Raw genomic sequence first — 17,500 nt, 5'->3', positions numbered from 1 at the left:
TTAGTTTTTATTTGAAGTTCGGTGATAAGCAGTCTTATATGGTAACTGGTAGGTTGTCATTGGTGCACCTTTTAAACACCCCTCTTTCCACCATGGTTTTTCTCTCTTTTCCCTAATTTTTTCCCAGTTTGTGCTTACTATCCTACCCTCCACTCCAACTCCCCACCCCCACCCCCAAGGGCACTGTCCTTTTGATCAGTTCTGAGGTTCTGCTACCTTTGGGCATTGAAAAAAAAATTCCTTACTCTCTCTTTTTATCTCACATATGCATGAGATCATTCTGTTATTGTCATCTCCCTCAGACTAATTTCATTGAGCATGATTCTCTCCAGGTCCATGCTTAAGATATTTTATTTTTTAAAAATTTCTGATATTTGTATTAGAGTTCTTTGCTCCAAGATGAACAACAGAAACTAATAATAGCTATCTGAAATGCTGATTTCAAGTCTTATAAAAGAAATGTCTAACCACTCCACATTTGACAACATTATATTAACTATCAGCTTTAAGAGATCTTTTTTTAATTGTCACATTTTGATCCTCAAAATGCAGTGTTTATCAATTGGTGATTGTTTTTCCCAAAGTTTACTTAATTCCAACAGAGGAATTTAAAAAAAAAAATCTTTTTGAATCACCATGAGAAAAGTTGCAAAGCTTTCAGGTTTAAGTCTCAGTCATACAATGATCAAACGCCCATCCCTTCACCAGTGCACATGTTCCACTACCAAACACCCCAGTATACCTCCCACCCCCCCACACCTGTGTGGCTGATGATTTTCACTTTACTTTCTCTTTACTTTGATTACATTCAATATTTCAACAGAAAACTCACTATTATTAATTGGAATTTCCCCCCAAATATCAGACCTGCTGAAAAGGCATCATTTGATAATTTCTTTTCCATTACTGAGAAAGAAGAGCATATGAGGTTGCTTTCGCGGCTGCACGGTTTTGGATTACTAGAATTTTAATAAAGTCCAGAGAAATTTATGCCAGAAGTCGTGTCACTGCAAGCTTGTGCCTCCGCTTAGTGGGCTCCATAATATAGCAGTTGCCTCGCCACTGGGAAAGGAAAGACCAAGAGAGAAAAACCTTTCCCCTCCCGGAACAGCATGGGACCATAGCTTTGTTCACAGTCTAGAGACATGTCCCAACAGAGGAATTTTATATAAAACCAATGCACCTTATTTTTTATTATATTTGAGAGTGCTTTTCTTATCACAGACAATCTTATATTCAATAACCTTACATATAAATAACCTAATATTCTAGGTGACTATCTCCTTCAAATGTCTTTGATTTTTGAACTTTTTAGAAATTATCTGTGAGAGGGAAGTCCGACCGTTCAACCTTTCAGGCCATTCAGCTCAGGGAAAACAACCAATGAGCACTTAACAAGAAATCTATTCCTCCACCAATAAGCCCAGTATCCCTCCCACCCATGGGCACTGGTGGAGGCATGTGTTTGCAAACATTGTATGAGGGAAAAACAAGCTCGAAAATGTGTGAATCTGTATCTGTACCCTCATGGTGATTTACTACTTAAAGAATAAAATAAATTTTAAAAAATTCCATAAGTAAAAAAAATAAAGAAAAATCTATTCCTGACCCCTTCAGTGTTGTGAGGATTAAAGTTGCGTTTGATGACTTCCTCTTTTCCTATAACCAAGTAGTATTCTGTTGTGCGTATGTACTATACTTTGATTATACAATCATCTGTTTTTGGAAAGCATGAAGTGCTGGATTCCTTAAGTACTCATAGAGATGATTGATGAAAAGAATTAGCTGTTGACCCAAAGACTTACTTACTAATTTTCACCCTGTTAGATTCATTCAAATAAGTACATTTTAAAATGACATAATTTAATTCATTATTATTTTGTATAGCTTGTTAGCTATTAAATTTCATTATTATTTTTATTTATGGAGACATATGAATAAGCATGTCTTAATGTGAACTCAGTATTGTATTTCTTTGTTACATTTTCTAATACTGGCTTTTAGATTTTGTTGATCATCTTGAGGCACACAACTCTAATACCAGCATGTTTATATACTAAGTGGGAATATTGAGAAATTTATGAACTAACAAAATGTGAAAAACTTAAGGGAAACTAAAAAAGAAGACTCTAAAAATAAGTGTATGCACTGACAGCCATTAAGCAACAGAATCTTCATACAAAATTTCATGTTACTCTAATTGCACAAATATCTGAGAAAAGCAAGTGGATATCAGTATTAGATAAAATGTAGTTGGGAGATTCATTTATTCAGTAATTTGATGATTCAACATCTCTTGAGTGGCTAAATGTTTATTGATTAAGACAGGGATGAATCATTTTCCCAATATTTTTAAGTGTAAAAGAGAACATTCCTATGTGTAGAAATCACTAAAAATAATATGGCAAATTTGGAGTAAAGAAAACAAAATTAGCATCTCTAATAAAATTCACAAGGGAACATTGAAGCAATGAAAATAACATTTTAAAATTAAAAATATTCTGAATAAAGTTTCTGGATCTTCAGTCAAGTATATATATATATACATATATATGTGATATATATATTATATATATCACTGAATCACTGTCATCCTGTTGCTCATCGGTTTGCTTGAACAGGCACAACTAATGTTTCCATTGTGAAACTTATTACTGTATATATAATATATATATTTATATTTTATATATTACATATATATACTTTTGAGTCATGTCCAAGTGCTCAGAGTATATATATATATATATATATATCTCCATATATAATACATAAAACATATATATATATATATATCCATCAAACTACTGCTCAGTACATCCACACATTTTGGGGTCACCTGCATCCCAACTTGAGAAGTGTAACTACTTTCTTTTACTCTATGGGCTACTCTGGATTTTCTTTACTCTGGACAGTCTCTCATTCTCTCCTGAATGCATTCTTCTCTCTCAATCTCTTTTTCCCTCTGCTCTAATATTCTTTAAATAAAACTATTTGCACACCAAAAAAAAAATCAAAACAAACCTGGAGACAACAACCAAACCTAAGGGAAACAAAATGAAATATACAAACCTACTCCCCATTGGCATTGCCTGGCATCGCATTCAGAGCGAGAGCTTTTGCTTTGGAGGGGCCTGCTTTTGTGAAGTGATGTATGTTTCAAACAAATATAGCCCTGCAGTGGGGTCTCTAGGTGATGTCTATGGCTGTTCTTTTCCGTGTTGATCTTCAGGAATCCCCTGAACTGAGTCCACCATGTTCTGTCTTTAGGGGAGGCGAGCGGGAAGACTTCTTAGAGGACTTGTACTTAGAGTGGTTTGGGTTTAAATTTGTGTGTTTAATAATTAAATCATCTGTGTCTTGATGCATGGCTCTTATCACTTGCTGTTCAGTTCATTCCCATTGAAACATGTTTGAAGAGCTCCGCAGCCATCAGGAGACTTTCCTTTGGAATTCTTTCCACGAGTGACTGGATTGAAGTCCCTGGCTAAGCTAAAAGCAAGCACCTCACGCAATGGTGCCTGCCCATGTTTTAACAGCATCTGAAAGATCCCTCATTATTTGATCTAAGTCCCCTTCCCTGCCCTGCCCTGCCCTTCTTCTCTCCCCTCCACTCTCCTGCCCTTCTTTTCTCCTTCTCTTTTTTCCCTTTCTTCTCTTCTTTTACATCCTTTCCTTGCCTTTTCTTGCCTTGCCATTCCTTTCCTTGCCTTTCCCTTGCCTTTTCTTTTTCCTCCCCTTCCCTTCCCTCCCCTCCCCTCCCCTCTCTTCCCTCCCCTCCCCTCCCCTCCCCTCCCCTCCCCTCCCCTCTCTTCCCTCCCCTCCCCTCCCCTCCCCTTCCCTCCCCTCCCCTCCCCTTCCCTTCCCTTCCCTTCCCTTCCCTTCCCTTCCCTTCCCTTCCCTTCCCTTCCCTTCCCTTCCCTCCCCTCCCCTCCCCTCCCCTCCACTTCCCTTCCTCCCCTTGCCTCCTCTTTTCTTCCCTTCACTCTCCTTCCCTTCCCTTCCCTTCCCTTCCCTTCCCTTCCCTTCCCTTCCCTTCCCTTCCCTTCCCTTCCCTTCCGTCCCCTCCCCTCCCCTCCCCTTCCCTTCCTCTCCTTGCCTCCTCTTTTCTTACCTTTACTCTCCTTCCCTCCACTCCCCTCTTCTCCCTTGCCCTCCCCTCCCCTTCCCTTCCCTTTTCCCCTTCCTTTCCTTTCCCTTTTTCTTTTCTCTCCCCTACTCTTCCTTATTACATTCTCTTTTATTTACTACATTTTTGGTTTTTGAATGAAAGTTTATTTCACCTGATGCCCAGGGATGTCTCTTGGTCTTGTGCTCAGGGATCCCTCCTGGCAGTGCTCACAGGAGTCCTAAAGGACTCTGGAGGATTGAATGATTTTCAGCTCCACTTTATCCCTGTATGTCTCACTAGCCCTATGTTTTTCTTAAATGTAATGTGAATTGCATAAATTATTTGATATGAAAGGATAAAATTGACTCTTCATGACTACCGCTGTGCTAAAATTACATGATTCACACACCAAAATATTCTAGGTCAGTTTTATGGTAACTTATTAACTGGTGGAAACAAAAATCAACATATTCCTGCCTTCTGTATTATGTTAGATTTACTTACTATTTATTGCAATATATGTGTGTTAAAATGACTCTAAGAGTGGGGAAATTTAGTTCTCACTGGAACATAGAAGAACTGGTATTTGCCATACTTAACATTCATTTTATACAATTTTGATGTGTTTGACAATTTTTATTTCACATAAAAATGCATTTTAAAAATTCTTTATGATATATTCATTCAACATTCAGAAATGGGTGTTTGGGGAAATACTCAGACATTTTCTCATTGTTTTAAAAATTACCTGAAAATACTGCCATTGTATTTTATAATATTTTTTTCTTTTAATTTTTCAGAGAGCTTGAATGTAGCTGTCATGTGAATTAGAGAAAGAAGATAAAAATAACCTTTGGATATTCTTCTCATGCAATATTTATTCTGGATGAAGAATCCAGGTTGCTAGCAGAGGTGTATCCCTGTAAGTATTTTCTAATGAAAGTTTTCCTTTTGGGTGGTCAATAATTTTATATGCGGTACACTTGTCAGAGAGCTTGCGCATATCATATACAGTGTAGGAGCCGTAACAAACAGAAAGAATATTACAGACTTCAGAAACACTAGCTAACATGAGAATGGCTACTAAAAGAGAAAAATTACCTTGGATCTAGAAGCACTTAATTATAGACTGTATATTTGCAGTAACCAAAATTTAAGCAAGGGATAAAATGACAATTTTTTAGTAGACAATTGGTCATCTTTGTCAGAATAATTCTCCGAAGTGTGGCAGGGTTCTGATGAGAAAGGAAAATAATTGTCAGGGTATGGTGGGAAGAATGAAAGTTTCGCTTGAATAATCAATACATTATGTGTTAAAGGATAGAAAGGTAACAGAATGAGAAACTTGTATTGAGCAGCTTGGTGAAATTTGGGTTGTATTTTGAAATCTATTGAACTATCAGTGATAACAGCATCAAGTTCAATGATTAGAATGCTTAAGCTGGATCTAAATTGCTTATCAAGTGTTATATGCTCAAAACAACTGGGAATTTATCAGGTAGACTATTATATACATAAGGGGGGGGGGTGCCAAAAAATATCCTGTTAGAAAAAATCTGAACTGATCTGTGGGCTTGATTTGGTTATTTAAAAGAGGATGTTGATTTCCACTTAATATTATCCTAGTCTCTACTTTAATTCATGGGTAAGTGCTTTTATCATGGATGAAGAGGTTGCTTTGGAGAGCTCTTTTGCTGGTAAAGGGAAGGAGGCTCTTTACTTCTCTTAGGTTATAGTGTCTTTGACAATCCTGTGAATTATAAAGGAAAATGAAACCCCTAGAGAAAGTTCTGGGAGGCTGTGTTTAGTAGTAAAATTCCAGATACATTAGGGGTGATTTTAGATTGAAGTTACGCTTAAATATCAGAAATGATACTCAGAGCTCCAGAGTAGGGCTTCTGATTGACCTCACCTAGGTATTGATGAAACAAGGCTACGCATTTTGAATGAATCGTCAAGAAAGTTTTGCATCATTTGCCTTGTGCAGTTAACAGGAGGAGTTATTCAGGTTATGAAAGAACTTTTCTTCCCGCTCTCCAAAGTACAAAAAAGACTGTGGAGTTTGAGAACTTGTTTGTGAACAAAACGTTGTATATTTTAGGGAATTCATATTTGGTAATATAGTGATGATTTTTATTTTTCGCTTAAACTGAGAACGTATTATTTGTAGTAAAATTTTACCTACAGCCACCACTTAAGACATTGGAGATAATTCATATTTAAATGGGTAAGTAAAAGGTTCAGATTTCATCCTGAAACATGTTTTCTTTACGATATTTTATGATATTATTTTATAAAAATATGTTTGCATGACCTGGCTAGATGATAACATAGACATGAGGTGAAATTAGCACTCAAGTTAGAATCAAGCTTATTGAACATATTACTTGCCTTCCTCAAAAAGGAATTCAGATACATAAATTTTAATGTCTTCTGTAACACAATTTATCTCAGTAGAGTCATAGTAAAAGTTTCATTGAAGTGTAATTCCTATAAATTACACTCAGTTTTTAAATGAAGTTAATTTTTAAATTAATAATATCGGTGACTTGTTTCTAAAAGAAATCTGTGAGTTGCTTTGTAGCTAATTAGTGTCTAAATGGCTAGGGCCATTTATCTCCACCATGTTGTTTAATGCAGATTTGCAGAAATAATATTCAGTAACATTAAAGATGATATGATATCTTGTACTGTACAGTTTATTTAATACAGTCACATTGCTTATTACAGTATTCAAGACATGAGATTTTCATTGGTATAATTGCTTTAATATGTTCTCTGTATCAGCATGCTCTTGTTTTTTTTTTTTAATAACTGTGATTAGAGGAATGAAGACATAAGCTCATTTACAACTAAAATAACCTGGCTCAAGAAATTCTTTTTATTAAACAATATGTTTCAAGCCCTCTAGTGGTATTGCTATATAAACTATTCCATTATGATACTTGCCTAATGAAAGCAGTTTCTGTTTGTTAGCTTTTCCCCCCATTACGTACAAATATTTAACATTTCCTTCATATAATCTCTTTGCAAAGTCTTATTATCTCTTAGGAACATGATTCATAGTTCCTTCTAATAGATGTTTATGCAAAAGTAAATCTTAACCTACGATAAAAAAATTCTACAAATCGAGACAAAATTGAAGAAATGAATAGTTTTCTAGAGCATAAATGATAATTTGTAGCACTCCAGTTTCAAGATGATAAAAGTTTTGAAGATAAATCCTACATCATTTATGATATAAGAAAAGAATTTTCTTTTAAGTGAACACTAGACAATATAATGATTACTTAATAATTATTTTCACCTGATTACATTTTTCAAGTTATTTTGAGGGGGGAGAGAAACTTCCAAGGAGAGCTCAGGAAGTACTGTGGATTTCACCAGGAGTGGCCTCATGTAAAACACACAATTTAAGCCTTGGACTCTTTCTTTTGCCCCTTTGCAGCTCTTCCTGAGGTCACATGTTAAATTGCAAAAGAAACGTTCTTACAAGTTTAGACATATTTTCATTGAGTTGTTTTGATTTTCAAATATTGCTCTGAACATTGAAAGTTGTGCCTTGAAGGGGAGCTTCCTGGGCGCATCTGTGGGAAGAGGGATTTCTCCTGAATGAGAGGAGCCTTGTGTGTCTTGAAATCTTAAAATATAGCTAGAGAAAGCCCATGATTCTAAGTAGTAGAAAATTAAACACTTAAAAATCTACTAGATATTTCTCATGTTTTCAAAGATGAACCCATGAGTTATTTTTTCTTTGTTAAATCAACTTTGTTGTAGACTCTGCTTTAGATTCTTCCACTTGATTTTAAACTGACTTTAGACTGAAGATAGGCTGTCAGAGTAACTTATAAAATGAATTGTGGAAGAAAGTGCCACACTCTATCAGAAATCCAGAATTCCAGGGGGATGGCACAATGGGTAGGGCGTTTGCTTTGGATGCGGCTGACCGGCTGACCCAGGTTCAATCCCGGGCATCCAATATGTTCACTCAAGCATCGCCAGAGCTGAAGTAACCCCTGAGCATCACCAGGTGTTAACCTCACCCCCCCCCAAAAAAAAAGGAAATCCAGAATTTCTTCCTTCATATTTCCTTCACAGTGAAAGTGCCAGTGATTATCACAACCTCTCCTCACCTCCAAGAAGTTTGGGGTGAAGTTCCTTACTTAATAGGGTTATAAGAGCTCTGTTTCCCATTGGCACAGTTTTGCAAGTTGGCAAACTGTGCATTCTGTGTCTGTTCCCTTGTTGTGTTCCTTTGTATTTAGAAATATCACTTAGAGAAGACGTAAAATACTAAATCTTATGACTCTACACTACTAATTTCTATGTCTTGGCTATTTTAACCCACAAAAGGCCATGTTTTCTTCTATCAGCGTTCTTTATCAAACATTTTCATTAGAAATTTGTAACTTTTTTGTTTCCTATTCATGTCACAAAACCTTGTGTACTTATTTGGCAGAGAGGGCACACCCAGCAGTGTTCAAGGATTACTCTTAGTTCTGTACTCAGGGATCACTCCTGGCAGAGATCAAAGGACTATCTGGAGTGCTGGGGTTTGGACCCTGGTCAGTGGCATGCAAGGGGAAGTGTTTATAGCCCACTATGATACCTTTCCATTCTTCAAGACTCCATATATTTAAGCTTTTTATTCCTTTAAACTTCAGGTTAGAAGTATTTCCGTGAGGGATGAATGAATAATGACATAGGCACTAACTCTGACCAATGTACAAAAAAAAGCATACTTTGCAATTTGTTATTTTCCTAATCTACCACTCAGTGTTTAATACCACTTGGGATTTAATATTCTTTGCCACTGTCAGTCACTGTTTTCTTAGTAAATGGAAACTTCCAAGTCCTCAATATGCCTCCTTTTAGTGAATGCACTGAATTGAACCCTAAGGATATTCTGGCTCTAAATGCTGGGTCCAGTCACGGAAATGGAACACCGTGCTAATGGCATCAGCCCCAGTTCTTTCCCTTTGCCCTCTCTCGCTTCATCTTCCGGCTCTTGGTTCCTTGTCAGGAGGTGGGACTAGCAGGAGGGAGACCCCTTCAAGGCATTACACTAGTCTATTGAGGAAATAGACCAAAACAAAAGACATAGTGAAAACTTTGATAATACTGTTTTGATAATTCAAAAACTGTTTGAATTGGAAACAGAAGTTTGAACAGAAGCTAAAATAGAGAGGAGATCACTAAGTCAATGATGATTGGAAGGACAGTTTGGGATGGGAGATGCATGCTGAAAGTAGATAAAGGACCAAACGTGATAGCCTCTTGTATCTGTATTGAAAACCATAATGCCCAGAAGTAGAGAGAGAGTATAGGGGGAATTATCTGCCATAGACGCAGGGGGAGGATTGGAAAGAGGGGTGGTGTAATATTGGGGACATTGGTGGTGGAGAATATGCCCTGGTGATTGGATTGGTGTTTCATCATTGTATGACTGAAACTCAAAACAAGCTTTGTAACTATATCTCATGGTAATTCAATTAAAAAATTTAAAAAGAAAAAAATTAGAAAACCAAAAATAAAGTAATAATAACAGAAGTTTGAGACCGCTGGAGAAAACCCCAATGGTGTTCGTGCCTTTGTCCCTCATGAGCACCCTGTTGTGGACTGATGGATCAGCACAGATGTGGGGGGAATTCACTGCATTTTCCCTGAGCCAACACTGGCAGAGTTCTGGACCCTGGTCCATAGGGAGAGGAGACAGAGCTGATAGTGGCAAAGAGGATCCCTTCAGGCTTTCCACAGATGTCCACCCAGGTCCCTGAGGTAGGACTTTGCTGAGTACTCCAGATAATAAAGACACCCAGTGAAGGTGGTAGGGCTTGGTATGCAGACACATGGCAGGACTCAGCTGGTCAGGGGTCTCTGTATTTAAATTTGCAAACTGGGTTTGCAATTCAAGTCAGTATAATTCCCGATGACCAAGTCTAAAAAAATAAAAAATAAATCACACCTAGAAATGTGATCTGGAGGTAAACTCCTCCTACCTCATCAACTTCTGGTTTATTCCTCTCGGGTATAAATTACAAGATGAAACTCAGGACAGATGGTGCATGATTTAGGATATTGTTGACTGAATTTAAGTCAGCCAATTGTAAACAGAAAGGTCCTTGCCATGGGATTGAAGTTATGAAGTTCATAACCATATTGAAGAACCCTTAGAATATACCAGCTTTTCTCAAATGCTGCACTGTTTTATGGATTTTTTTTTTGGGGGGGGAGGCCTTTTTGGGTCACACATGGCAATTTTCAGGGCTTACTCCTGGATCTTCACTTAGAAATTACTCCTTGCAATGCTCAGGGGACCATAAGAGATGCCGGGATTGAACCTGGGTCAGGCTTGTGCAAGGCAAATAGCTTGCCCATCGTACTGTACTATTGCTCTGGTCTCCACAAATGCTCCAGTTTATCATCAGAGTTCAGTGTTTAGTGCCCATTAGACCAGGGTGGTCTTCTATTGCACACATGTGCATAGAGCGATTCAGCCAGTTAAGGCTGACTGGGAAGTTGGGTTCTGGTAAGTGGTAAAGCTCTGGTCAGGAAACAGACCTTTAGCCAGAGGCCATGTGGATTCCAAAGATTGAGGCTGAGAGGTGGGTGTGAACTGCTCAGAGAACCTAAAAGCCATTGAATTCAGTGGGGGAATTAGTCAATGAAGGCTTTCTGGCCCAGTAAGCCTGACGGTGGGGTGCAGGATGGATTTGGAGACATTTAAGGTACCGGGACTTCATAGACCAAGACATGATGTGATAAATCCCCGGCACCTTTGCTTCGGCACTGCAGAGAGTAAATTAAATTGGGTAACATAAAAGTGACTTAGACTGTAGATAAGAATTGGATAAAGCCACAGATAAACAGACCGAGGGGCCAAGAGCTCAAGTAATAAATGCATTGCTTTCTTCTGGGTGTCAGTCAGAGAGAAGTGAGAGAGAAGTGAGGATTGTTGTATTCAGCAGTGCTATTAAAAATAATTTCAATACCTGTGATTTATAAAGTTATTTATAGTTGAGTTTTGGGCACAGCATATTCTAACACCAATCCCTCCTTCCCAAATATTCATTATCCTTTTCATCAAAAATACAGAGGAGAAATAAAAAAAAATATTAACGAGAGAGGGCTACTTGACGATTAGATTAGTGAAAACTCACTATGATGTTTGTCTTTATTTTAATTTGTGGGTAAATTGGTTGACTTCATTGATGAAAGGGTCTGTGGATGCTCCAAGCCTAGAACAAAGGGGCAGTGATTGATACTTCTATAGATAAATTGGTAACTATCATGCAAAGGCAATGCCCTAAAAGCTCGAGTTGGTAGTTACTATTTTCTTAAAAGAAAACAACGCTAAGGGGCCAGGGGCATATGCCAGCCACGTATGGCTCACTGAGCACTGCTGGGTGCCTTTGCTCATCCTCAACTTTTCTTCAGTATGGCATTGATTTCTCATCCTTGTTGAGCAGATACAGCTGGAAGTGAATTCCCGCACCCCTAAACACTGCCAGAGAAGTATTGATTGCCTCCAAACAATTTTTTTTAAAAAATCTGAGATAAAATGAAAATCAGGACTTTGTTCTGGCTGGAAATTGTAAATAAACATCAAATCAGTTCCATGGCATTTAGGGGGAATGTCCTCTCTTTGATAAAAATGACACGTCTAGCTGAGAATACATCTGGGAGGGAAGGCGTACATTGTGCATATAGGCATACATTTCTAGGTAAGGCAAGCGTTTTATATTATTCAAATGTAAAACATGATGTTTATCCTCTAGCCACACAGGAATGACCTGATTTGGCTCTTTAAGTAATGCTAGGAAGCTTGAATTAAGCCTAAAACAGATCACACACACAAACTAGGGGTAAAACCCTCACATCCCCTTCCAGGAAGTTAGAAACTCCTTTGTTGCATGATGCTATGTTGATTTACATATTTTTAAGGATGTTTCTATATTAAAGTACCCGAGGAATTGGAATCACATTACAATTTTTCCCCTTCAGCTTCAATTATTATCTTTTCTCTTTGGGTGAGTCACGTATTTAGATACAACCGAAAGTAATTTAGTGAGCCTGAAAGAGACTCATCAGGCAGGGACTAAAAACGGTAATGTTAACTACTGGAACGAAATTTTATGTATATATTTTAGAAGAGGACACTTTCCTAGAGACTGTCTATATCATGTGCCTTTTTCATTAGGATTTCTATATGCAATCCTACCACTTGTTTCTCTGCAACAACACTTCTGCGCTTACTTTCATTTACCTTGAGCTGTTTATTTGATTGTTTTTTCCTGATGATTCTGGGTTAATTGAGCCTGGATTTCTCTTCTTTTAGAAATAGAAAACTCAAGATCATCTTGGATGTGATGAATGTGGAGCCTCGGCATGAAGGAGGCTAATATCAAATCTCATATTGCCAGTTGCTCCAACATTCTGTTTATTTCTCCATGCCTTACTTGGGCTGATTTATGAGGTCAACTGTGATCCAAGATCACTATTTATTCTTAATTGTATATAGTGTTCATTCTAATGCAATTTACCCTGCTTTCAAAAGCTTTCTGCTTTCGCAAAGCCTGGCATGTCATGAGCAAACAATGCTTCTTTAGAACTCTTTTTCGCTTGGGGCAAACCAGGTTTTGCTAGAAGATGATTTTTAATTAATAAGTAGCAATTTTATTTTTCTTCTCATCACCTTCAGTGGCATAGATTTTTTTTTTAAGAGAATCGAAGTGAAGATAGTGACATCATCTTGAACCTGATGATGACATTGAAGGGACTGGAATTTAAACAAGGAGGTTTTTTTTTTCCTTGGGATGGAGCGGTTGAGGGGTGTGCCACACCTGATGGTACACAGGAGTCACTCCTGGCAGTGCTCCTGGGATTAACACAGTGCCAAAAATCAAACTGAGGTTAGCAACATGCAAGGCAAGTGCATAGCCCCTCTTGTATCACGTGATAAGATGCTTTATTTATTTATTTTTTTGCTTTCTGGGTCACACCCAGTTATGCTCAGGGATTACTCCTGGCTCTGCACTCAGGAATTACTCCTGGCAGTACTTGGGGGACCATATGGGATGCCGAGGATTGAACTCCGGTCTGCATCGTGTAAGGCAAACACCCTACCCACTATCGTATAGCTCCGTCCCCTGTGTTCTGATTTTTCCCTACGTCTTTTCTTCCTCTTTGTTGCTCTCTAGAGCTCTCTGGTAGAAAGTTCTGGATCTTTACTTAGAAAAGAGATACTTGAATATTAGGAGGTAACCTTCTCTGCAACTAAGGAAGCCTGATCCATCTTACAGTCCTGTTGACAGTGGATGTCCAATGCACAGTCTTGGTGGACAAAAAAAAAAAATGATCATTTTCAATTTGCTGGTTTTCAGTGTTAGCCCAGGTTTTATCATGCAGCTTTTAATATGCACATAAACCACTAGGGTCTGCAAATATGGGGTGGCAAATTCTGATCATTTCTTTTGTCAGAGGAGCAAGATCTTAACTCATGAGTCACTGTTAAATATAAGTGTTATATGGAGGAAAAATGAAAATACATTATGGTTTTTTTTTGCCAATTTGTATAATTTTTCAGTTAAGCAGTCATAAATCAAGGAATATTGTATTTTTTGAGGCTCATTAAAGAGACATTATACATCAGAATAGTGGAGTCGTCAGCATAATGAAATGATGAATGCCTGTAACTATCTGTATGTAAATGATGTGAGACAGATTCAGGGTGTTACAAAGGAGAAGAACAATCTCCCTGACACTTCCCTGTAGGTGCGGTTGCTGGGTTCTGGTGACAGATGTTAAAGGCAACCTCTTCAATGCCAAGCGCTTATTAGCACTCAGTGGAAACTGGCAATATAAAATAAGACAAATCACAGATAATATCATTTAAAATAAATTTGTTCGGCAAGGTGTGTTATTGCATTTTAAGAGCTGCCTTTATTGACAGAGGCCGTATTTTCAATTAGGCACAACAGGATAGAAAAGAAAATGGTTCTCTTGAAAACTAATGTGTAGGAACTGTATTTTATATTTTGCAGTGCTGGCCCATTTCCTTAACTCCTACAGGAACTTTTCCATCATTCGGCACTATAACAAACATAATCAGTTTAGGCTTATTTATCCTGTTAAGGAAGCAGATGTATATGGAAATGTCGCTGTGCATTGCTCAGGTAGAATTTGATGCATCTCTACTTTACATAATGAGAGTTGTCATACGCATAGCATTTATCAATGGTTGTCTGTGAGTATGATTTATGGCATCTCCACTGATTTTGTTATTTATTAAAATGATTTTTCTTTTGTTTGAGATGGGACAGCCAATCTGTTGATTAACTAGGACCTATACTCAAATATTGCAGGTCCTTCATTTCATTTTCCAAGGTGGGGGGAAGAAATAAATGTATTCATTTTCAGAAGATTCTCTTTCATCTTTCCACTTCTAAAGGACCTGGTAGAGATACCAGACACTCAAAGTAATATTTTTTTTAATTCAAGAAAAAAATTGGCCCATACCTGATGGTCACTAGAGCTTACTCCTGGCTCTGTGCTCAGGGATCACTCCTAAAGTTTCTCGGTGAACCACATATGATACAAGGAATAGTTGGCCCTATGGCTGGCCCCTTGCAAGGCAAGAGCCCTATCCTCCGCACTGTCATGCCATTCTAACTCAAAAGGCTCTTGACTAAATAATAAGATGAGGGTGAGATGGGAGAAAATATAGAGGGAAGAACGACAGAGGAGAGGGGAGATTTTAAGCCTTAATATGGGTCACTAATGTGTTTGTGTTATTCATTGATTAACATATATGCCTTCCTATTTCAAAGAAGGCATTTTTATCCTCCAAACATGTCTGTTTGGAGAGGATCAAAGAAGAAAGTAGGTAGAAAATCTAAGGTTGATGATATTCCAAAGTATACACATGACATGTAAGTGTTATTTGGAGTGGGGACTCAGGTTACACTCAGTGGTGTTCCAGGCTTACTCCTGGCTCTGTGCTCCAGGATAACTCCAGGGAGTGCTCAAAGGACCTTATATGGTGCCGGGGTGGGGGGTGGGTGGGGGGTGGTGCAAATCTGGGTCATTAATGTGCAAGGCAAGAGATCCACCTGCTGTGCTATCTCTCTGGACATTAGTGTTATTAAAAAATGCACACACACAAACAATTTTGCTAACTGACCACTGAGTGAGTAGAAAGAACACTAGAACACTTTTGAGTTATATGATTAAACATGCACAGATAGGCACGTGGAGAAAGACTCAAGAGCCCTGGAGTTCACCACTGAGTGTATTACCCCAAAAGAAAAATGAGTAATTAAAGTGAGAGAGAGTAAGAGGGAAATTGTTTACCATAGAGGCAGGGATAGGGGTAGGACTGTGTGGGGGTAGGCATATGGAGGACATTGGTGGGGGAAATGTACACTGGTGGAGCGATGGGTGTTCGATCATTGTATGACTGAAACTCAAACTTGAAAGTGTCGTAACTGTATCTCACGGTGATTCAAAAAATGTTAGAAAAAAGTGTTAGCAACAAAAGTATTTTCATTATGTGTACTTTGACACTGATTTTAATATAGTTTCTCTATCCTTGTGTCATTTTCTATCACTTTATAAGACATTAGAATTCTTAGTGAAATAGAATTTTCTATAACAGCCAACATAGTGATGATTTTCTTTAGCATGAAACATAGATGTGTATGTATATATACCTGTTTCTTTATAAAATAGTTATCACACGATATACATTATATACACATGGATATATATACATACATATCATGTAGCTTAAAATAATCATTCACTAATAGTTGCATTTAATTGCCGCATATATTCCTTTTTTTTTGCTTGAATGTGAGCTAATTATAAGCAAGTGAGACATCATAAACAAATTTTATGTTTTCCAGTGCTGTGATACATTCATGAACATGTGAAAGTTCGAAGTTTTAAAATTTGAGTCATAAAATTCGTAATTTAACGGTTCTTTGAAGACATTTGTGTATGCTATAAGGTTTGGGTGATACCTACCAGTGCTCAGGGCTTATTCATGGTTGACTTTAGAGAATTACAGCTGGTATCAGGGATAGAACCAGATCCCCTGCATGCAAAGGAAGTGCCATATTCATTGTTCAATCTGTCTGATCCCATGAATACTTTATAAATTTATAAGTCAATAAATATTTGAAAGTGCCAAGTCATAAATTGATGTCTATAATCATGCCATTATATAACATTATATAACTAATATGTGGCAGTGGCTGGGTAGTGAATGTAGTGGGGGTCGACCAGTGAGGTATTTATCTTGGGTAGGGTGGGGCGTCTGGGTTGGACCCCTCCCTCAGATGCCGGAGAATGGAAGAGGCAGACAGAGGATCTTGTTTCCAGTTGCAGCTGAGAACCTCTGACTCCAGGCACATCTTTTGGATTCACCGTTCTTCCTGCCCTGATATATGCCTCAGAGACCTGGGCTCTATGCAAACAGGATGAGAATGCTATTAGGGTATCCCAAAGAGGAATCGAAAGAGCTATACTGGGAATATCATGTCTCACTCAAGTGAGAGAAGGAATCTGGAGTTCTGGCCTTCGTCAATGGTCAAAAATCAGGGATGCTGTCTCATTTGCCATGGCATCAAAAATCAGATGGGCCATCATGTAATGCAATTCAGAGACGACCTCTGGACTAGAGCTGTTACTGACTGGATTCCACGGGACATCAGAAGACCTTGTGGCCGCTGACCAACTAGATGGTCAGATTACTCTGTCAAATCCCTGAATGAACAATTTGAGGCTCTTTCTGTTCCTGGAGCAAGCAGATATCATTGGGCTGCACTAGCACGCGACAGGGACAAATGGAAACATCACTGGCGCCCGCTTGAGCAAATCGAAGATCAACGGGACTACACGTGATACAAGTGAAGCGATATAACTAATATAACTATATATATATATAAAACATTATATAACTAAACATAAATGAAAATATTTCTACAAAAATAGTTTTTGCATATTTCCCACTTATACTTTTTGAGAATCATGTAGATGTGTCTATTACAGACACACAAATCACAGATTCTTAAGTTATCTAGTAGAGAACAACAACTTAGATCTTGATGCACTCAGCAGTGAAGAATCCTTGCCGGCAGGCACCACAATGCTGGAGAATGCACCGGACACCAAACCGAACCAATAACACCGGGGTGCCCCAGATGGCGCAGGTGCAGTCTCACCGCCTTCTCCAAACAGAATCCTAGCGATCATGAGCTACTACAAACATGGCTTCGGTATGTGGGGACCAGGACAATTTCTCCAAACTGCTTATGTGGCTGCTCGACCTTTCCTGATATACAAAAAAAAAAAAAAATGCTCAGGAATGGCTCCTCTACCCCTGAACGG

The 17,500-nt window shown here is 38.2% G+C and overlaps 1 long non-coding RNA gene across 1 annotated transcript in view; it reads left to right on the top strand.

The window, feature by feature from the left end:
• LOC129403446 (uncharacterized) overlaps positions 1–17,500 on the top strand; it is a 360,906-nt gene that overhangs the window by 97,788 nt on the left and 245,618 nt on the right. Inside the window, exon 2 of the long non-coding RNA XR_008629284.1 lies at positions 4,909–5,030. This is a non-coding gene — a long non-coding RNA (uncharacterized LOC129403446). The remainder of the gene's footprint in view (positions 1–4,908; positions 5,031–17,500) is intronic.

Source organism: Sorex araneus, chromosome 1 (genome assembly GCF_027595985.1).
Source record: "Sorex araneus isolate mSorAra2 chromosome 1, mSorAra2.pri, whole genome shotgun sequence".
In the NCBI taxonomy this organism is placed as follows: Eukaryota; Metazoa; Chordata; class Mammalia; order Eulipotyphla; family Soricidae; genus Sorex; species Sorex araneus.
This window is presented reverse-complemented; position numbering and strand designations above follow the sequence as displayed.